Genomic DNA, 23,515 nt, shown 5'->3' on the forward strand with positions numbered 1-23,515 from the left:
CAGCATTTTTCTTCAGTGCTATTGACCCCTACTATCCCACCATTTTAACTTCTTTCCAATTTATTCTACTATGCCACCTGTTCCTTTAGAAAACATAAAGACATCAACAAAAAATTTTAGATAGGCCCAGGAATTTAAAATATTTAATCAAATAATCCTATTTCTTCTTTGATGTAAAATCTTCAAAAATCCTTCCTTTAATAAATTATTTGTGGAAAGGAAGGAAAACAATTACAGAAATTAATTATATATGCTGACAGAAATCACATTTTGTCCACGAGTATTACCATTGAAATAAATTATTTAAAAAAACTTCTAGTTGACAAGATATGATTGGCTAAATTATAATTTTATATAATAATTTGGAAAGGATCATTTGAAATGCATGTTACTCTCAGACACACAAATTTGGGAGTTTATGCCAATCCAAGCACAAAACTATTTGTAAAAGTGAAAAACTAATGCAAAAAAATTTTCAAAACATAGATCATGTGAAAGTGTTGCTGATTTCTTCATAGTTGGGGCACTTTGAAGTTGCCACTCTCTTTTGTTTTTCTCTCATTAAGAAATTTGTTGGAAACTTTTCCCCTAACATTTTGAGATTACAGAATGTGACAAAGTTACTCAAATAACAGAAATTAAAAAGACAGATTGAATTGCGTTTATTTTTCTCTTCTTTGTGGAATTAAAAAGAATGAATACACCCCCCAAAAAGCAGATTAAGTCAATACCAAAACTAATAAATTCTGAGGACGAATGCCAATCAATAGTAGTTATGTTGGTGTTCAACAAACACATATGTATTTCTAACTCAATGAAGTCCTATTGGAGAAATCTGATTGTATAAATACATCATGTGACTACTGCTTCTCTGAAGATAATCTTTGGGGTCTCACAGAGTTTTGGAAACTCTTCTTTGATAAGCAATATTGCAATGTTAATTGAAGTAGAAACACTGTTTAAAGGTAACCATTTACTGTTAAGATCATAAACAGTATAAAATGGCACAGAATGCCAGTCCAATAGCAAAGAAACGTGGAAAAAAAACAACAATTAAAAAACTGGCAAATGGCATATCAAGCCCTAGTTATTTTTTTTCCCCTTGTATTGGTGTATTTTGACCATTGATACTGTAACTGTTTTGTTTTATCCATAAAACTCATCTGATTTAAAATTCAAGGAAATATCTTTTTCCCTCCTTTTCTGCAGTGCTTGGAATATGATGCAGAGCAATGAGAACACTGCACACATTTTTTGATGGACAGCATTGAACCAAAGCAGAAGTGACAGAGGCATTTCACCATGGAATATTCCCCTTGAAGAGGCTAAATTATGAAGACTCTACATCTAAAATTACATTAGTGTTCTCAAACTACAGGAAGCTTGCTAATAGTTATGTTCATTAATTTTATCTCCTTTGGTTCATTAATTTTATGTTGTTGACTTCAAAAATGACACTGTGTTTCCAGCCTGAAGATTGTAAGTCTTCCTTTACTTTTTTTTTTTTTTTTCATTATCACAACTGGTCCAAATTAGATTAAACTACATTCATGGCACTTGAGCAAAACTGAGTAAATAAAATCTGTCTTTTATGAATGAACCAAAAAGATTACCAATTTAAAAGAATAAGGTACTGAAAATTCTTCTATGGGGAAATACTTTGTTCTCTTCTTAATGACCAGGAGCAATGAGACTTATGTTGAATAAAAGTCACATTTAAATCAAATGAGATTGTATGAAAATCAAACCATAATAATATGCTCATGTTTTGTGCACCAGGAGATAGAGTTAGGACAAATTAGACAAATCATTAGTCAAGAATATATTTTCGAGATCTTTGGGGCTTACAATAGCATTTTGTTTATATTCTTTTCAAGCCCGTATCTGTCTATAGAGAAAAATGACTATTTTCCCCATAAGACAATGACAGAAATAGTCTGCGGGTATGTGTCTATGACCAATCAGCAGCAATATGCATAGTAATATGTGGCACAGCTTGCGTAATGAAGTTCCCAGCATGCAGCCTGGAAAGGTATCCTCTAGTGTACAGGGTGATTTATTTCCTCTGTCAAGAGGCAGGACAGCCAGGACTTGTCCTTCCCTATTCTACCTGCACAAATACTCTGTCATCTTAGGAAGTGTTATGGGTTCTGCAAATGCTGTGCGGGGCATTGTTTTGAACCCTTCATTTAGTTGGTCTCTTTCTCATCTGTTTTAACTTGGTGACTGGAGTATTAAAATGGGATTTCTTCAAAAACAAAGTTATCTCTAGTGAGAAGGATATCATGTTGTACTATTTCTTTGAACACAATATTCAATGATTAAATAAAGAACACATGGCTTAGTAAGGGTATATACGAAAAGAGAAAGGAACGACTTTCTGCATAATTTAACAACTTTCTCTGTAGTAGGACTTAGGAAAATATGAAAATTGCATAGGCTTCTTAAAAATATTGAAGTCTGTTACACTGACAGTTGCCACTCTTCCTAGTTCTAAAATGTAACTAATAAGTCTACAATTTTCCTTCACCATTTTTATTAAATATTAATCTTGAATTTTAATTTCCTTTTGCTCTTCTTGAACATATGGAAGTTTATCCAAGGATACCTATTGCCTCCTAAACCAGAATTTTATTTTTGTCTTTATTTAATAAAACTAAGTAGGCTAAAATAAAAAAATAACTACATAATTATTCAGTTTTAAATTTATGATCTCTTCAACAGTCATTAAATAAAAATTCCTCTATTTTTCAAATACCAGAAAGTTAGGAGAATAAAATAAACTGGAAATACAATGCTAACATTGGTACAAGTTAGTTTTGTCACCAAGATTTTTGATATCAAGTATTTCCTTAAGAGATTTGCAACAGGTAGTTCCTCACAGAATTTATTATTATCATTTACTTTTGAAAGACCAAGTTCTTTATTTGCTTTGTCTTCATTTATTACACGTTTTTAAAAATTTTATTTATTTTATTTTTACAGACTGCATTTTTATTATTTAGAAATTAATTATTATTTGATTTAGCAATGCATCTTATATTCGGCATCTAATATTTATAAAGGATGCGTTTGAAATATTACCAGAACTCTTATTCCGGGAACTTATAAGCAGAATTTATTTCTGATTTATCAATAGATAAAAATCAATGTTGCAAAAGTAATATAGGGAAAACAATTATTTTTCTAGAGGAATACAGAAATTATCTCATGTCTAAATCTATTATCTCTAATGAAAACTGTACTAAAAAGACTTCTTTCTGATGAATTATTATAGGGAAGGGTGGTAGTTATTTAGCCAAATTCTTTAAGCCAAGTATCACAGATGAGACACTGGAAAGGTGAGTCTTGGTTCACACACGTAGGCCATGGCCATCAATACTTACTAGCCATGTACTTACATGAAAGTGAGTTATTTATCTGCAAAACAGGAATAATACAATCTCCTGGTTTTTGAAATCCATAAATATTTATAACATTAAATACAGCAATTTTGTAGAAGTTTATTTCAGCAACTTGCACCCAGCCTGTATCAGTTATACACACAACATTCCATAAGTGTGTTTGAGCAACTTCTAATTCTGCACACAGCGGGTCTGTGCTTTTTTCTAACTTGGCCACTGGAATGATTTGCTTTCTATGAGGTCAGATTCAAGGTCCTGTGTTCTACAGTGTTACTATGGGGATCATTTTGCTATTATTCCTTTAGGCATTTCAGATAAGTATCTTATTTTATGTTTCAGAATGACTTAGAGCTGGCCCTATAGTGCATGGTAGGTTCAAATATTAAAACAGCACCTTCCATTTGGACAGTGATATGGTACTTGGCACTGTCTTTGGATTATGGAGATTTTTTTTTCTCAGTGATCTCATATCTGTGCATATTAAAGGCTTTTAAGGTTAAGTCTGAAGAGAGGAGAAAGAGCAATGAAGAGCAGTGAGCCAGATTGACTGGAATTTCTCTTGAGGAGAACCAGTTACCCTAAAATAATAAAACCATAAAACTGAGAGTGGTTTAGTCTACGCTTTGGAACTTATTCTACCTTCTTTTACCCTTTACTGAGCTTGAATTTGGGCAGAACTTTTTCACACATTCATTTACTCAGTCCTCACAGTAGTCATATGAGTAAGTGTTATTAATCTTGCTCTAAAAAAAATGTGTCATTGAGAGGTTTATAATTTGCCAAGGCCACACAGTGATTAGGAAAGATGTAGTTCAGAGGAGACAGCAACTGAAGGGTGAGAGGTGATGAAACTTGGTCATTTATTTTGTTAGCCTGTTAGTCAACCAAATTTGCTCAGAAATGTGATGGTTGACCATTATATAATTACAAACTTTAATTTTTTGTCATATACCTTTTTTGATGAAAGAGAATAATCAGGAGAATATAACTGTACAGAATTACATAAAGATGGTCCTTAGTTACTTTTATCTGATCAGAATCCTAGGTAGTACATCAGGATTTGTCTCTAGTAATGAAAAAGTCAGTGTTTTAAAAAATAGTGATGAAAATATCTGATTTCCTTTTTATCTATTGGGATAAAGACTATACCCATTATGGGTCACTTGTGAACATAGGGTTACAAAGAACTTCAACTGTTTTTATATATCAATATTTGGAAGGAAAAGGAACACAGAGAAATGCATTTTTTAAAGTTTTTAGTGAAAAATATTGTCAAGAATTTTTGTCCATTTTTATTTTAAAAATTTATATTTCAGTCTACATGCTAATAGGCTTCATTCTCTCAATTCAAATGTAATGTGTTGTTTTTTATGAATTTGTTTAAAATCAGATTTTGTTCATAGTACAGCTGACTTAAAATGAAATATTATGAATCACTTGTTAAATAAATGTGAAAGGTTGAAATTTATTTTTACATGGCCTACAATTTATCAGAAACAAAAATCAATTTTATATAATATAATCTTTTCTATCATGCCAACACAAAATTTAAAAAAACTATTATTAACATTTTGTCACATTTCATATACAGACTAACTGATAAAGAAATTTTTAAAAATAATAAGAGTGCTCCTTAAAATTACATGCTTCTGAGAAAGGAATTCATGTGTTAAAAACTTGGAAAACACCCATGTAGTTGAGTATAGAATTTGAGAGTGTGTTTGAATTCTATGAAAAGTATTCCATTGACTTCCACTTCAAAGGCCACAATGTGTTTGTGGTCTTCTAACTATGGAAACTTTTCAATTAAATTATAAAGAGAAGTCATAATTGGATGCTCTAAAATCTCTATTACAATTTTGAATAATGCACAATGAAGCCATATTGCATAACAGATGCAGTCAAATTTGCTGATGATTCACTCAGAGGACTGCTTTGGGAAGATTAACACCTCAATGGAATCTGATTCATTCTCTCTCTCTCTCTCTCTCTCTCTCCCTCTCTCTCTCTCTCTCTCTCTCTCTCTCTCTATCCATCCATATACACACCTGTACATTCTAATAAGCTTGCAAACTGGTCATTTACACTTAACCACCTCATCTGAGTTGCTTACAGTTTTTAACAGATTTGGTGGCAGCGATTTATAAAGGATACAACTAATTGCTATGGAAGATTTTTGCCAAACCACTCAAAGGCCATTATTTAGTGACTTTCAGAGTCTTTTCAATTGTAATTTCTCAATATTTGAATAATAAAGGGATATTTTAGAAAATTCCTTATCATTTATGTTCCCATTAAGTATCCTACACATTCTCTAATTCGGGCTCAGTGGCTCCACTGTCTTATACATTTCCTTGGACACCAGTGCCTCTATTAGTCTTAATACCTATTAAATCCAATATTCTTTCTTTATCCCTGCTTATTACAATGTTTATTATAAATCGATTCCATTTTCACTTACATCTAAAGGAAACTATGATTTGTCCATATCAAAGAAGGTTTCCCTGCTCTGTTACCAAACTAAGAAACAACAGAAACAAACCCTAGTCATAAAGAGGGTTTGGGATAGTCATATGCCATAACAATATATTGCTCAGTTGATTGAATATGATAATAAGGAAAGTAATAAATACTAAATTCCTCCCAGAAATGGCTGAAATACAGTAATTCAGTCAATAAATGACTGAATTTCCTTCCAAATACTTTATTACCATATTTTCCTTTTAGTTTTTACTGGATAATCAAGTATTTTGGTGAAAGAATTCAATATATTTTCATTTGGGATCCAAGAGGCTATGTTACATTTATATTTTTATTTATTTTAGCCCATGACTAAGGAGTGCAGTACTTAGAGAACTAAACAACTCTGTCAAGCTTATGTGATATTTCAGAGGGCCTAAAATTTAAATAGGCATTTAACAGCCTCAAAATAAAACAAAAATGTGAAAACAAATCCCAGTTCAAATTATGTTTGACTCAAATCATTGTTTAGATGATTGTTTTTCAAAGTTAGGTCGCTCCTACAGAAAAGACAGATCAACCAATTCACTAACAGCATGTGTTTCAATGGGAGAATTTCTATTTTCTTGCAGCCTGAATTCAATATATTCTGATCACCAAAGCAAGGTAATACCAGCCCAGCATGCATGTGATTTAAACACACAAGACTTGCATTTAAAGAACATTTAATATCCTCTTAGATGCCCTTAGGTAGTCCTTATATCCATTCCTTTGTGTTTCTGCAGGGCTAAAATAATAGAAAATTAAGAGGATTCCTCTGACTATGGACTTGAGTACTACAGAGCTAGATGAAGAGTCCAATATATTGACCTTCCTCTCTCAATTTCTCTCTCTCTCTCTCTCTCTCTCTCTCTCTCTCTCTCTCTCTCTCTCTCTCTCTCTCTCTCTTTTTTTTCTCCTGTACAAGGAGAGCCCAAAAGCAAAATCTGTGGAAAATAGCTAAGTGTTCATCCGTTAGCATTTTACCACTCAGGTACTACTAATACAAATTCAAAAAATGCTAATAAAGTCTGAAATTTCCCAGTAGGGGAGTAATGGAACACTTTTAAAAAAGGCACTTTCAGTTAATGACTAAGGCATTTTTTGCTAACAGCAATTTTGGCTTCTTATCCCAGGTGGAGAAAAATGCATTAAACAGGAGATTAAAATGTCCTTTCAACTGCTTGGTAATGCCAGCTGCTGCTGCAGGCTAAGGCATCCACGAAGTGGCATTTAGTTGATGGTGGCTCTGTTCTAGGGATGGAGCAAGTATGAAAATCCCACTGGATAGGGGTCTCTTTAAATATGCTGTATCCGCACAAATAGCAAGTGTAGGAGCTAGGCTAGGATGGTAAACTGTACAATCTGTTCATTGCATTTTGGTTGCTAATTAAGAGGTGACATACAGTATGAATGCACAAAACCTGTTGAAATTCTGTCAGGCTCTGTCTTTGCTTTCACATGTTTGAATGCTATTTAATAAGGCGTCTTAATTGAAAGCAAAGAAATATATAAAAGTAGAGTACAAATATGTTGGGTTAGGATTCTGCGACAACGGAGTGTGTGTGTTCACAATTTCCAACCCCTCAGAACTTCTCTCTTAGACAGCTCCTCTACCTCATAAGCACAATATGCAAATTCTTGATTTTCTTCTTGCTGTGGGGGATAGAACTGAAGCGGAAAGTTGGAAACAGAACTTGCAAACACAAATGTGAACTTAACAGTGACTCTGACATAAAGGAAAAATGGTTTCTCTTGCCAAGAAATACCGGTTTTTATGAGGAGTGTTTAAGCAAAGAAGATGGAAAAAAAAGGGGGAGGTCACTTACATTTAACAATGTATTGTGTGTGTATATTTTTTATAGTCAAAGGCACATTTTCTCTCAGCCTTCTTCAGAGTATGAAGCCAGATTAATACCAAGCTTTATTTCCTGCAAATTGGATTCATAAAGATAATGAAAAAAAGAAAAAGACACAGCTAGAGCTGAAGTCATTGATCCCTGGGAAGCCAATGTTTCCAGAAACAGAAACAGTCTGAAGCTTAGCATAAGCATAAAAGTCCCCAGAGTTGAGAATTCCTGCCCTATGCCTCTGTTTCCCTACTTGTAGGAGTTAATGATTTAAAAACAGGAATAACTTTTTGAATTTGCCTGGCATATAGCAAGTCCTCAAAATAATTTACTCTATCTTTTGTGCTTATCAATCCTTGGAAATGCCAATGGACTTAGGAAACCTGATGATAGTAGATTTTCTTCACTGAATTCCCATTGTCTATAGTTCTTTCTAATGATATAATTATTCGAACTTGTTTTATTACTCATGTTAACTAAGAACTCCTTCTAACATTGCAATGACAGGTGGAAGGTAGCATTATTTCAACAACTATATACAACACCTTAATAATACTTTAATTTCTATTTGTTATAATTTCTAATTTCTTCTTTAGAGGTTTTTTTTTTAGTTGTCAATGGACCTTTATTTTTTTTTTTAATCCATATGCAGTGCTGAGAATCAAAACCAGTGCTTAGACATGGTAGGCAAGCACTCTACCACTGAGCTACAATCCCAGTCCCTAATTTCTTCTTAAACATCTTCTCAGTCTCCTAGTTTACCTTAATCGCACAGTTTCATAAACTTTGTATCTGATGCCCAGATCCATTCATACACACACACACACACACACACACACACACACACACACACACACTACCTCAAATTTCAGCAACATCTAAGCCAAAAAGAAACACAAACACTATTCTGGAGCAATGAGTTACTCTAGAGCATTTCCCTTCATTTGAGATACATAGACCATCCATGATATACACTATAGACTTAGGCCTGGATTCGTGCATACTCCAGTGAAACCCATGAACTAGCAGTAGGATGTCAGAAACAGCCATCCATTGTTACTAAATAACTGAGAGGTAACTTCAGTATGTGACTTCAATTTTTTTTTTTTTTTTTTTCTGTATTTTGTTTAGAACCATCACACCCATAGCAAGTAGTAGCAAGTAGTATTAACTTGTTACTTCTTCGGCATGAGAAGTTGAATTTAGACACTAGAAAGACGAAATCCTAATTTGTAACTAGGTAAGTCTAGAGGGAGGGAGAGTGGGAAAGAAGAAGGGAAGTGTCTTCTTTTGATATTGTTCCAATTTGGAGGGGAGGTGAAAATTCAGAACCTTTTAATATGAAGTTATGCTATTTTGAAAAATATATACATTAAGTCATCAAACGATCAGAAGTTCTATGGTAATGATTCTCTGTAGTTCCACCACTGCCTTTTAAAATACTGGACTTTTAATTTTTAAGAAATACTATTTCTAATATCTTGATAGGTATGAAGTACTGTCATTGGGGCTAAAATCAGTATGCACTAACAAGATCCCCTAGACAGCTTTGAAATGCTCTGGCTTCCAAATGTGGTTCAGAGTAGTTCTACAAAGAGTTCTATGCTGAGATGTTCTGAAATTCTTTCACATGATTAGTCCGAATGTGAATGTTATTAGAGATTTCAGACTCCTAATCACTGAGAAAATAAAAATCATACCAATGCTTTTATAATTACAAGTCACTTCACAATATTACTTACCGTAAGAATTTAGTTTTTCTTGGTAAATGTGAGTTAAAAACATAGCAATTACATGTTCTTAACAGATTACTTGGCAACTCTATTTCTAAAGTTTGTATGACTTGCCCCCAATTTTATAACTGAAATAATCTCTGTACCCTATAATTACTGGCTATGTAAATATCTGTCAATAGATGATTGACTCTGGCCATTTCCATTTAATTAAAAGGTCAGCACCAACATATAAATACTTTTTATTTAATGATAATATTTGTGCCCATAACCACACAGGTAGCTTAGTATCCAAGAAAAATTTATTTTTTCTGTGCACGCTGAGATACAAAAATGTGAATTTGATGTCATAATTATATAACATCAAGCTCCCCATATGGCATTTGTAGATAATATACATAATAAGAGTACATAGAAATGTTGCAAGTAAAAATTATTAATTATGTATAAATTTATTAAATTTTGCATAGATTAGATGATAATGAGTGGAAAAAAATCATTCCAGAGGTTTTCCACTCAGGTACCAAAACATACATATCTATTTGTTCTCATATTTCATGTCCTTTGAGCACAGCAGAGAAAATAGAAAGCAGAGATGAATAAGACTTACAAATGTATTCCTCTGTTCCTTGGAGAGTCTGTGGGGATAGAAGGGTGAAATGGAGCAGAAAGACAGAGGAGGTCAGATGGGTTATGTGACAGGAGTAAAGAGCAAGCTAATTGAATTTGGAAATGATATGAAATTGGGAGTTGTCAGGAGCAGAGGGGAAGACGGAGTCTGTGAGTGTTAGAAGATGACTTACTTAAGAAGTTGGAGTTAAGTTGACATTCTGGAACTTTGAATATTTATACTTTGTGCACTTTGGCTTCTGCTTTGTTCTTTTCCATAGGATTTATTAGTTGCTGTTCTTGAAAATATCCCACAATCATTCCATCATCCATTTAACAAATATGTGCCCCCAAAGTTCCAGATTTTTCATCCCAAAGAAGGACATGAAGATTAAAATAAATATAATCATTATTTTTACAGCTTTCCTGGCTTAAAGACATACTTGCCCTGGAATGTTTTAGTTAAGCACAGGACACATGGTAACATTAGTTCTTTGAATGTTGTTTGGCTCTTAATTTGAAATTTTTACAAAAGTCAATTCAGAATTTAATCTGAAGGAGAATATCATTGGAACAATTTTTCAGATTAAAGATATCATTTAAAGAGTCTACATAAAAAGAGATAGAAAGCAGTGTAGTTTTTGAGAGCTGGTAACTGGAAACATCCTCTTCCCTGTTACCATTACTTAGGATAGAGAAATATATTTTATACCTCAAAGGATTGGTCTCCTTTGTCACATACAAAATATTTCTTTCTGGCTTTAATTGAACATGGCTTCATTTGTGAATATTGCAAGGTGCCCATCACTCCTGGAAGGAGAAGCCCCTTTCCTACAGTGGGTAGTGAATGAAGGGGACAGATGTAAGCCCTTCATTCTCACTTCATTAACCTTCCCTCAGTCCACCTCTTTTCCACATCCTTAGTATATCTCAGAAAAGAAAAAGAAAAGAAAAGAAGAGGAAAAAAGCTCTGGACTGAATAGAATGACTATAGACCTCATGATATGATATGAAGAAATGTAGGTCATGAAAATTTCAAGCCTGATAGAAATAGTTAATGCTCATTTATGCAATGACCTATGTTGTTTAATTTATTTATAACTTCTAAATGTTATAACATTCTTTTCAAACTTATCTCCTGACAGTTTTCTTACAGTGCCCCAGGGAAAATTTTAAACTTGAAAGTTCCAACATTTCGGATTTATCAAAGTGAAAGAATTTCTCAGATTCTCTTTCCACTGGGTTTCATGGATTTTTACATCGGAGAGTTAATACAACTAAAAAAAATCTTTCCCTTAAAAAAAAAAAAAATCACCTCTAGGCTGAGACCATATTTGGAAAGCTTCTGCTCTAAAGCAGTTTTGAGTCTATTTACATAAAAGAGGGAAAATGGAATTTATAACTGAAATAATTTAAATAACAAAATTTGCTAAACTGAATGTTATGATAGTGTCTGGTGAACATACACATCTTCTAAATAAAATCAGGGAGAACCTCTTCTGGTTAAAGTTCTAGTTTATAGTGAAAAGATATTTGCTTTTAAAAAATATTATTTAAAAGTATCCTATAGACTGTGGAGTTTCAATAATTTTTAAAGGAGATTGTTTTTTCTTAATAACAGTAACTGATAAAATTGGTTTAAAGGAGCAAATCATTTCATAACCAGTTGCTACTACTTTGGTATTCAGAGCCAAAGTACAAAGCATTATGGAACAGTCATTCCCAGTATTCATATTTTAAAAGTACTCTTGCATATTCAATCACCTACATGTCTGTGGGTTTAACAGGTCCCTCAGTAGATCTATGCATATTGTAGAGCTGGAACTTCATTCAACACCAGGCCTAAGCTAAGCACCTTGCAACCTGGAAGTTTAGCTTAAGCCTCCAAAGTGATTAACCCTGAGTTTAGCAATTCATGCTGTCATAACTTTCTCTTATGCTCACATTATGGGGGTCTAAATTGCCACCCACTGATTACTATTTAATCAAATAAGAAAAGTACAGGCAAAGTACTCCTGTCACTCTATAGTCTGTGGACATGTTCAGTGACTGTTGAACTCATCCCAGAGTGATTAGATAGCTGGAGGCTAAACAGAATATATCATTTCTTTAAAAAAACAAAACCAGACCTAATTATGGGGAGGGATACATTTTTTGCTGAATATCTCTTTCTCCATGTAATACGTGATTTGTTTATTTTGAAACAATAGTTTAGTGTGAAAATTATACTGTGGAGCAATTTTATCCCATGTACATTCCATGGTATTTGTTATCAGTTTCTGAATTAGTCACATCCATACTTTAGACATTTAAAAAAAAAAAAAACAACACTATCTTTAAGTACAGGTTAATTTTTGAATGACAGGGAATTCATATTCTCATAAAATGCTGGTACATGCTGTTTCCTTATTCCCTGCTCTTACCACTTCCCCTGTTGTTCACTTATAGGCTTTCCGTTCAGGACTCATTTAAGTGTGGTTGCTTCTGCCCTTGGACTTGGTTAAAAGTGGCTCCTGTCTGGGCCCTTACCTTGGAGGCCCATGTGACCCTGCCTGCCCTGTGTTCCTTGATGTGAAAGTCCATTGTGTCAGCTCAGGGAACCATTCAGTTGGACCCTATACCTTCCTGACATCCCATCCTAGCTACTTTGGGCCCAAGAATTTCCTGCCTCAGTATGCCTGAGACCACCAGGGCCTGTGCTGGCTAATCCTGCTGAGAGCCTTCTCCAGCTGGCACCAGTGTGCGTCTCCACCAAGGCAGAGGAGGTACGGGTTGTGGAATCAGAGTATGAAGATGGTGGTCTTTGGATGGAAAGAGAAGTGGTGTGTGTTTTCATAGGGACCTCTAATGAACTCATGCCTGGTCTATAAAAGTGGTGGCCTAAATTTATTTATGCAAGAATGTCTTTCTTAACTCCCTGTTAAGATCAAATTCCTTGATCGTTATTATGGGTCTTCAAATATTACACAGCAGTCCTTGAAAGGTTGTGATTTTACACTTGTTTTTGTGATTATGTAATTGACACTACCCTTGCCACAAGTCTGGGCCTCATTTATGCCAGAAAATACAATTTGACTACTTATACTGTTACATTATGTCATTATAGATCTTTAATCAATAATTGTAGTGAATAAGTAAATGAATGAGAAATTTCTTACTAGATAATGTTCCTCTGAAAATGGGGAAGTTAATGACCTTACACTGAATAGTACATCAGGACATATAACTGAAAATTCCAGGGGAATTTATTGGTCTTATACATGTATGGACCTATGATAATATGTATGTTTTCTTTCTCTGGACACTGTGTTGGCTTTGTTCTCAGACAAGCTCTTTCCCAATAGTCATAGCACAAGTTCTAGGCCTCACTCTCATAGATTGGGCTTGGGTTACATAGGTACCCCTAACCTGCAGAAGTCAGATGCCTCAACACAGGAATAGAAGTGAGGGTATCATGTGTTTCCCAAAAGAAAATTAGTGTATTATCACTCTAAGAAAGATGTCCAACAGGTAATACCACAGGTGCTTATCCACTAAAATTATCAATAGACTTTACAAAATAGAGACCAGATATTCTCAATTTAAACAATTTGATTTAATGATGTATAGTCAGATATTGCTGTGTATCAACATAAAGAAAGAGGAGTAGTATGCAATGTTACATTCTAATTTTCTTGAAAGACTTTGCTCAAGTGTTCTTGTCTACTTCTGCTGCTGTAACAAAATATCTTAGACTGAATAATTTATATAGAACACAAATTCATTTTTTATAGTTCTGGAGGCCCAGAAGTTCATGCTGACATCCAGCAGTTGATGAGGACCTTCTTGTTATACACTCACAGGGCCAAAAAAGCAAAATGGCAAAAGGCACTAATGTAGTCCCTTCAATATATTTTATAAGAACATTAATCCTCTCATGACTTAATCACTCTCTAAAAGGTCCCACCTCTTAATATTATCGTCTTGGTATTTCTATTCCAACATATAAATTTTAGAGGTACTCATGTGTTTAAACCATAGCATATACCTAGGCCGACTTCCAGGGTGACCCTTACTCCTGGAAGTAAGGGAAGTTTAAAGGGGAACAGTAGGCTTCTGGCTCCAAGTTACAGACCAGTCACCGTCTCAAGGTATCTATAAGCTGTTGGTCAAAAACAAGAACTAAGGAAAGGAGCAGAGTTAATCTGAAAAGAACAGGAAGAAAGAATAGAGAAAAGTGAGTGCTAGAATGCAGTGCAATATATAGATTATAATGCTTATGAGATCAGCACACCACTTCAGTAGGTGATTAAAAAAGATAAATCTATTCAATATTGTGGGAAAGCACAGAATCATCTGAAAAAGTGCATACCTCCTTAGAGTACTACACTAAAATATAATATTAGTTTTGGTATGTTTGTTTAGAATAGAGAAGTGGTTAAGAGTATAGACCTGTAGTCTAGTTCTATGAGTTAAAGATGAGGTTCTGCCATATACTAACCATATGATCATATTCAAGTTACTAATCTCTCTGTCCTTAACAGTTTTTTACCCGTTAAATGGAAATATTAATATTATCTGAAAAACAGGTTTGTTATAAGTACTAAATGGGTTGATACAAGTAAAAGATTTAAAGTATGTATTGGCAAACAGTAATCATTTAAAGCTGACATAGCTATTAAAAAGTATTTGTAAACAGAATACTTTTTATATATTAAGTACTAAATCAAGAAAATTGGTCTTAATATTTTAGGCATATGATATTATTAATGCATAAAACCTTTTAAAATGACTAATAAAAGCAAGAAAAAAGCCAAACAAGTGGTATTGACTGTGCTCAAAATTGTGGAACTTATAAACCATGCATGAAATATACCCAGCAATAGGAAGTTATATTTTCATATTCCAAACACAGATTGGGTCTGTGTGCATTAAGGGTCAACCACCATTAAGTCTAAGTATTCAAACTTGGACACTCTGAAATAGCAGTGTGGTGAAGGATCAAAGGGAGAAAATGTCAGTGTCAATAAAGACTGGGGCATGGATTATAAAGGCTGGTGTGACTTGGGTAACAATTAGCACGCAAGAGACAACTACAAGTGCTGAGCAGGTAAAGAAGTGGAAAATGACTTTTTAATCGGAAATCACAAAATCAAAAATATTGCCTCTTTTGAATAGTTATTACCTTTACCATTTATGCACTAAGTAATTAATTTTACAAATAGTCCAAGGGTATCTGAAATAATATACAGTGCTGACAACAAAGAAATCTAAAATTTGTGGCACCTTGCTCTCAAAGAGCTTATAGTCTACAAATTTGAGAAATTACAAAGTTATATATATTTTATCTTTATTTATAAGGAATCAAATAATTTTAAGACATTATCACAATGCAGAAATAGGCCTTCGAGTAGACTAGAATTCTAATAAAAGGCATAGAACTGTAGCAAACATCCAAGCATTTGCAGATGGGCAAGTCTTTCTATGACTGGAGCCCAAGATATGAGCCCAAAATACTAAGTGAGAAATGAATTCATCAGATGCCCCAAATCATATTAAATATTTACTTTACTGCACATGCATTAAAGAGACTTCTAATCTGAGGGGAAAATGATAGTTTCATATTTTAGAAAAAATTCGATTTGTGACAATATCAGGTGCAGGTGTGGTATCAAGACCGGAATCGGCAAAATTGGTAAGGGCATGACTTAAAGTAAGCAATAATGAAGGCCTTAGGAGAAGAGAGGTGTGGCTAGACAAAGGAGAGACAGGATATCATTTGTACAGATGGGTTCAGTGCAGTTGAAACTGTGGGATTGGAAGTATCATTCACTGTGATTGAGAATAGAAGGGGTCAAGTATGGGAGGAAGCATAATGAGGGCTGTGCACTGGAACTATTGAGTTGGACATGTCTTGAGCAGTCCAGGAAAAGTTCAAGAAAGTGGAATCAGGCAGAGACAGAGTGCCTGTAATTAGTGGATAGAGAAATGTAGGGTGGGTAGAATAAAAAAAGAGCAAGGCAAGAAGAGATGTGTAGGATTGCTAATTGCCAAAAAGTGTAGAGAGGAAAACTCCAGATAAGAAATTGGGAAAAGAGACTGAACAAGGATCAGAGAAGACTGATGTCCACCGTATAGCATGGGCACCTGGAGTCAAGAAGAAGAGAGAGGCCAACAGTATGAAATGCTAAAGGATCAAGCAAATAACTCTGTAAAAGGAATCCACCAAGGCATCAGCATCCAGTGAGAATATTTACAATGACAATAAGAAACACAGCCACAATGCTATGTCTGTGGATCACCTGAAATATCCCCCTGGAGGTCCTAGGATTTCTCCAAAGCCTTCTCCTTCAAAATGTTGTCTGCAAAAACCTCCCTTAATTTCCTCTATGTTGCTTTAATAAGTTATATGATTGTAATTAAGAATCCTCTAAGTGTTCAGAAATTATTACTAAAGTATACTTATGCTCTATTACTGAAAACTATGCTGAATTAAATTTGATACAATTCATACAAACATTGAAGTTTCATATGATAACTGTTTCTATACAATTTTAGTACCCTGGAAGAATTGCTTTTTATTAAACCTGAACCTCCAGTGTGAAAGTTTAGTTGTTGAGTGTTCCTCAGAAGCCCATGTGTTAAAGCCTTATGCACCAGTACGCGGTGTCTTTGAGAAGTAGCAAAACCTTTAAGAGGTAAGGGCCCAGTGGGAGGAAATTACTGCACTAGAAGCTTGCCCTTGAAAGAGATTTGAGGACCCTGGTTCTTCCTATCTCTTTTCACTTCGTGGCCACTTTGAGATGGACAGGCCTCTTCTACAATGCACTTCCATCTTGTTGTTCTATGCTCTCACAAGTCCTGTGCAACAGGACCACATGACAATGGACTGAAACCTCTGAAACCATAAGCCAAAGTAAGCCTCCACCTTTTAAGTTGGTTATTTTAGGTATTTTCCCACAGTAATGGAAAGTCTACTAATACATTCGATGTCAGCACAGATCAACATTACCCAGCTAAAGTTAACACCTCCTGCCCCCAAGCCTGTGAAAAATCCAATGCACCTGGCAAGGAATTTGTGAATTCTTAGGGGGTTGATGTTGCCTAACTCAAACCTTCTGTTTTATCACTTCAGTTTATGGACCATCTCCCTATCTTCCAGTGCTGATATCATCCATCTTATTTTTTCCACACCCATAAAACTATCTCCTTATATCTCTGTGTATGTAGCAGCCTTTGCTAAAGTTTTGGAGAGAAGATGGGGATTTCATGAGATTTTGCCTTTTATTTTGCTTCTATTCTGCTATTTCCTAAATACTCCCCCATATTCCTTGCTTATTTAGAATGTCTATGGCTTCCTTTCATTTTTGTGGCTTCTCCTTTGAATTCCCATATCATCTATAAATTTTCCTGGGAATCCTTATCATAGCAACTTTTTTCTCCTTTAAGTGTCTATTACGTTTTAAGTTGTAGTGATTTATATGATATTTGTTGAAAATTGTCTTGATTTTTCAGTCATAGGTTCCACTCTGAGTCAAGACTTTATTTACATTGTAAACTTCTTAAAAGTGGTGAGAATAGCTCCTACAAAATAAAAATGCCCTGTGCAGTTTAAATTGAAAAAAATATTGATATCATCAGAAATAAACAAACAAACAAAAAATGCCCAACTAAATTCAGCTACCTCACAGTGTTTATTTATTGTTTTCTTCTTTGCTGGGTCATATTCTTCCTTGACATCATTAGTTTTCATTGAGTCAGGCTGAGACTTTCCTTTAATCTTTGTTCTACTGATTAGTCTCTCCTCAAAACTAATTTTAAAAATAGTGCTCAAAGCTTTTGAAATATTGAGTTCTTCAAATTAAATTTTCCTCATTTTGTTTCTTATTTATACTTTGTAAATAAATATATATATATATACATATATTTCAAATTGAGACAGACCTTGAAACATAACGTGCCTTTATATAGCTGTGATCCACCCACTCAGAAGAAAACAATTCATGAACATGGAGTTTAAAATATATCATAAATTTCACGCTTCATGCTGTGCCAATTTAACACAAACATACCACATCCCTTGCATTAATAACCATAGATGATGACTGATAGAAGAAGTTCATAAGATTGCAATCTTAAGACAAAATCAGTGTATAGATTGGAAAATAATTCAAGTAGTGCAATTTAATATAAAGAACTGTATCTATATTTATGTAGAAGACCAGGATTTATAATGCCATGTCTGATTCATTGCATTTATGAGATAATTAGAAAATTATGTCATTTTGCTTCCTGACTTCAAAGAGAATCAGAATACTATATATCACACATATATATATATATATGTGTGTGTGTGTGTGTGTGTGTGTGTGTTATATAGTATGTGTGTGTGCATGTGTGTGTGTGTGCGTGTGTGTTTCTCCTAGAAATTCATTGAAACAATAATTAGGTGATATTCATGGGGTGAGAAAATAATTTGATTTAATTCTGATTGCCTGCAAAAGGTATGTACTTCATTCATCATCTGTGATTTGTGGGATTACACAAATCACATAAAAACCTCAATATTTAGAAACAATGTTAAAATTCTATGAATTTAAAACAAAATTACTTTGTAGATTATGGAAGGGAGCAATAGTACTCACTAATCAATCTTAATAGAGAGATTTGCAGACATAAAAATAGATAATGAGCATTTCATGTAGATGTTATTATATGATCTATCATCGAGCAACCAAAATATTAAGATAAACCAAATTCTATTTTTTTATTCTCAGTTTCTTCAAAGGATTTTCCACTCTAAGTCACTAAATACTGTTTTAAAGCTTTTTCCAAAGTTGAGACAGGAACAAAAGTGTTTTCTTTATATAATCCTGCGTATCTTGTATCAGAGAAAGAAAAAAATTTAGAGCAGAATCTAATTAGAATGTTAATTCTGAGTAAATGGAAGAAAATTTCATTTAAAAACTAGCCATATTAAATAAAAGTAATTTGTGCATCTTTTCTTCAGGGTATCATCTTTGTTCCAGCATACTCCACTCAATTTTGAATCTGGAAAGGCGTGTTGACATAGAGGAAAAATATCTGAACAGCAACTCAGGAGAGAAGTTGCAAGTCAGAAGAATTCTGAAGGGTAACATCTTAGGTGAACATTCTATGTAAGACTGTTTTTGTCAATCCACTTTCAAATAATGCATTCAAGAAGATACATTATGGGAGTTTAATGTTCTACCAAAATTAGCATGCGGTCTTATTATTTGTATTACCTTGGGTTTTTTTTTTTTTTGGATGGGGAGGTTATTTGATATTTAGGGTACAAAAAGTATAATATGTGGGGAATAGTTTATGCTTTTATATTTACAATGAAAGTACTGGATGGACTGGTTATTTGTTCACAAAATATGATCCCTCTATTTCTTATACAAAACACTTGTTTAAATTTCAATGCCTCCATTTAGTTAGCTATGGCAGAGGGGGTCAACAAGCATAATGCATGCCACATTCTGGGATGACCTTCTAATGTGCCAACGCAAGTTCTTCTTTGCTTGCTAAATTGTGGCAGACCAGCCTGGAGAACATAGGGTTCATATATTAAAGAACAAATAAAATGGAGGAAACTCACTCCCTGAAGCACCATTTGCAGGACAATGTGGACTAAAAACATTTATTACGAACTTTTCTGAGTAAGAGATAGACAACTGTATTAAGGCACCAAGAGTTTAATCCAGAGACTCAATTGTGTTTTTCAACATTTTAATAGAAGTATAAACTATATCCAGTAAAGCTAATACTTTTAAAAATGATTTATGACTTCTGGCACATACACAATCACCATAATATACCGAAGACATGGAATCATTCTACCACCCCCAAAATCACTTTGTATTCAGTGTGTCTGATCATCTAATCCCTAGCCACTACTGGTCTCTTTTATATCTCTATAATTTTACATTTTTCTGAAATGTGAACTTAATGGATCCATGTAGTATTTAGACTTTTGAGTCACATAGCATATATATTTGATATCCATCAATGTTATTGCACATTTCAAACACCCATTCCTGTTTTATTGGACAGAATTACAATTGGACATTGTATGGAAATACCATGACTTGACCTTTCACTGGTTGGAGAACATTTAGGATCTATCCAGATTTTGGTATTTACGTGTAAAACCTCTGAAAATGCTTATGTGTAAGACTTTATGTGAACATACATTTGCACATTTCCTAAATACCCAGGTGTAGGATTACTGGGTCTTATGTCAAATATATGTACATCTTTATAAGAGACTGCCAAATTATCCTGTGAACTATCTATATAATCTTGCATTTTAATTGGTAATGTGTGAGTTCTGGTTAGTCTGCGTCATTGCACACACCCTTTGTTATTGTAAGTTTCTGTTTAACCATTCTTATAAGTGCGTCATAGTATTTTACTTTCTGTTGCTGCATAACAAGTACCACAAATTTAGCACCTTAAAATCACACTAGTTTACTCTACCAAATAAACTGAATCAGAAGTCTAGGCATAGATTAGTCGGGCTCTCTGCTCATAGACTCACTAGACTGAAATCAAGGCGCCAGTGGGGCTGCAACTTCCCACCTGAAGCTCAGGGTCCTCTTCAAGCTCATTAGGGTTGTGAGCAGACTCACCTTCTTACATGGTAGCACTGCTGTTTCTGATTTCTTGCTGACTGTCTCACTGCTAGAAGTCTTTCACTCTCAGGCCTCCCTTCAGTATGGTATTTACTTCACTGAAGCCAATGGGAGCAGCTCTCTGATTTCCACTGACTCTAACCATGGAACTCTTTCTTAAGAACCCACCAAATTAAATTAATCCCATGCATATTATTTCCCTTTGAATTAGCTCAAAATCAACTGAAAAGGGATCTTAATTATAGCTGCAAATTCACTTCCCTTTTGCCGTATGCTATAACCATGCCATGAGAGAACTATCCCATTACAGTTATAAGCATCACCCGCACTCAAGAAGGGGGAAATATGCAAAGGCATGGGTCACTGGGTTTGTCTTAGAGTATTTCTGCCTACACCTGGGACTAATGAATTTGAGTTTATTTATTTATTCATTCATTCATTTATTTGGTACTGGGGGATTTAACCCAGGGGTGCTTTACAACTAAGCTACATCGTCAGCCCTTTTTATTTTATTTTTTTATTTTCAGGCAGTCTCACTAAATTGCCAAGAGCCTAGCCAACTTGCTGTGGCTGATCTTGAACTTGAGATTTTCCTGTCAGACCCCCAAATTGCTGCAATTACAGGCTTGAGCCACTGAGCCTGTGGATTTGAGCATTTTTAGTGAACTTTCTGGTAAACTGTATTCCTTCTTCAATAAAGTGTCTGTTAAAACTTCTTGCCCTTTTTTTATTGCTTTTCTCTTATAATTATTTTGAGTGTTCTTTTTACCTTCTGGACACAAATCCTTTACCAGACATGTGTTTCACAAGTATGTTCTCCTATCTGATTTGTCCTTTCCTTCTCTTAGCATTATCTTTTGAAGGTCAATTTTTTTAATTTTAATGAAGTCCACTTTTCTGTACTATTTTCCTTTTATGGTGCACACTTGTCACTTTATATATAAGAAATATTTGTTTAACTAAATTCACCAGGATTTTTTCCTGAGTTTCTCAGGAGTTTCCTAGTTTTACATTTAGGGCTATGATTCCTGTTTAGTTCATTTTTGTGAAGGTGTAGGGTATAACTTGAGGTTAATTATTTTGGTTCCCAGTGTTCATTAGATCCAACATCACTTGTTGAAAAGATCATCCATTCTCCGAAGTCTTTGCAACTTTGCCAAAAATCAATTCACCATGTATGTGTGGATCTATTTCTAGACACTCTATTCTTTGCCATTGATTTATGTTTCTATTCTTTCTCCAATATATCACTATCTTGATTACCTTACTTTTAGAGTAACTCTTAAAGTAAGATAATGTGAGTTGCCCAACTTCATGCTTTTTTTCCCCACACTTTTAATATTTAGAGTTTTTAGCTGTTTTTTTTTTTTTTTTTTTTTTTTTTTTCAGCTGCTATTTGATAGACTGAAAATGTTCCCTTTAATTCCTAGTTTGCTGAGAGGTAGAGTATTTTTGTCAAAAAATTATTTTGCCTTGATTGTACTTTCTTCTTATGTCTGTTGGTATGGTGGAATCACATTGATATGATGCATTAATATTTGTTTATATGGTTGGATTCAGTTTCATTGAGCATTTTTACATCCATGGCCTTGAGGTATATCATTCTATAAGTTTGTTTTCTCATAAGGGTTTTGCTGATTTCAGTTTCAATATAATGCCAATCAAAAAATACATGGGAAAGCATTCTCTGTTTTCTGGAAATTTTTAGGTTGCATTGGTATTACATCTTTCTTAAATGTTTGGATGGGTTCACCAGTGAAGCCAGATATTGAATTTTTCTGGGATTTCCTTGTGAATATTTTTTAGCTAAATATTTACTTAATATAGCAGATATATTCTACTATAGATACTATATTCTACTATAGAATAGATAACCTATTCTTGTTATCTGTTTTTCTTATGGGGCTTTGGTGCTTTGTCTTTTAAGAAATTGGTCCATTTCATCTGTTTCCAAACTTATGGACATAATGTTGTTTACATTATTCCTCTAATACTATTTTAATATAAGGAAAGAACATACAAATTTTAAAAAAATCTTATAGGAATACCCAATATTCTGGGTTTTTTTCATGCTAAGTCTAAGTACAAATGTATCCATTTTATTTATCTTTTTGAAGAATCAGATTTTGACTTTAATGGTTTTCTCTGTGACTTTTTTGTTTGCAATATTATTGGTTTTGCCTTTCTTTTTTTATTATTATTTATTTACTTTAATTAAAAATCATAAATTTACATAGGGCAATCTTGTTTGATTCACTCTGTTATTTTTTTCCCTTCCCCCACCCCTCCCACCCCTCTTTTCCCTCTATAAAGTCCTTCCGTCCTCCATTCTTGCCACCCTCCTTATCCCTAACCCTAAACCTAACCCTAACCCTAACGCTAACCCCTCTTACCCCCCTTATATGTCCTCATCCGCTTATCAGTGAGATCATTCAACCTTTAGTTTTTTGAGATTGGCTTATCTCACTTAGCATGATATCCTCCAATTTCATCCATTTGCCTACAAATGCCATAATTTTATCATTCTTCATGGGGGAGTAATATTCCATTATATATATATATGCCACAGTTTCTTTATCCATTCATCACAGAAAGGCATCTAAGTTGGTTCCACAATCTGGCTATACTGAATTGAGCAGCTATGAACATTGATGTGGCTGTATCTCTGTAGTATGCTGATTTTAAGTCCTTTGGGTATAGGCCAAGGAGTGGGATAGCTGGGTCAAATGGTGGTTCCATTCCAAGCTTTCTGAGAAATCTCCATACTGCTTTCCAGAGTGGCT

The sequence above is a fragment of the Sciurus vulgaris genome (genome assembly GCF_902686455.1).
Source record: "Sciurus vulgaris genome assembly, chromosome: 6".
NCBI lineage: Eukaryota > Metazoa > Chordata > Mammalia > Rodentia > Sciuridae > Sciurus > Sciurus vulgaris.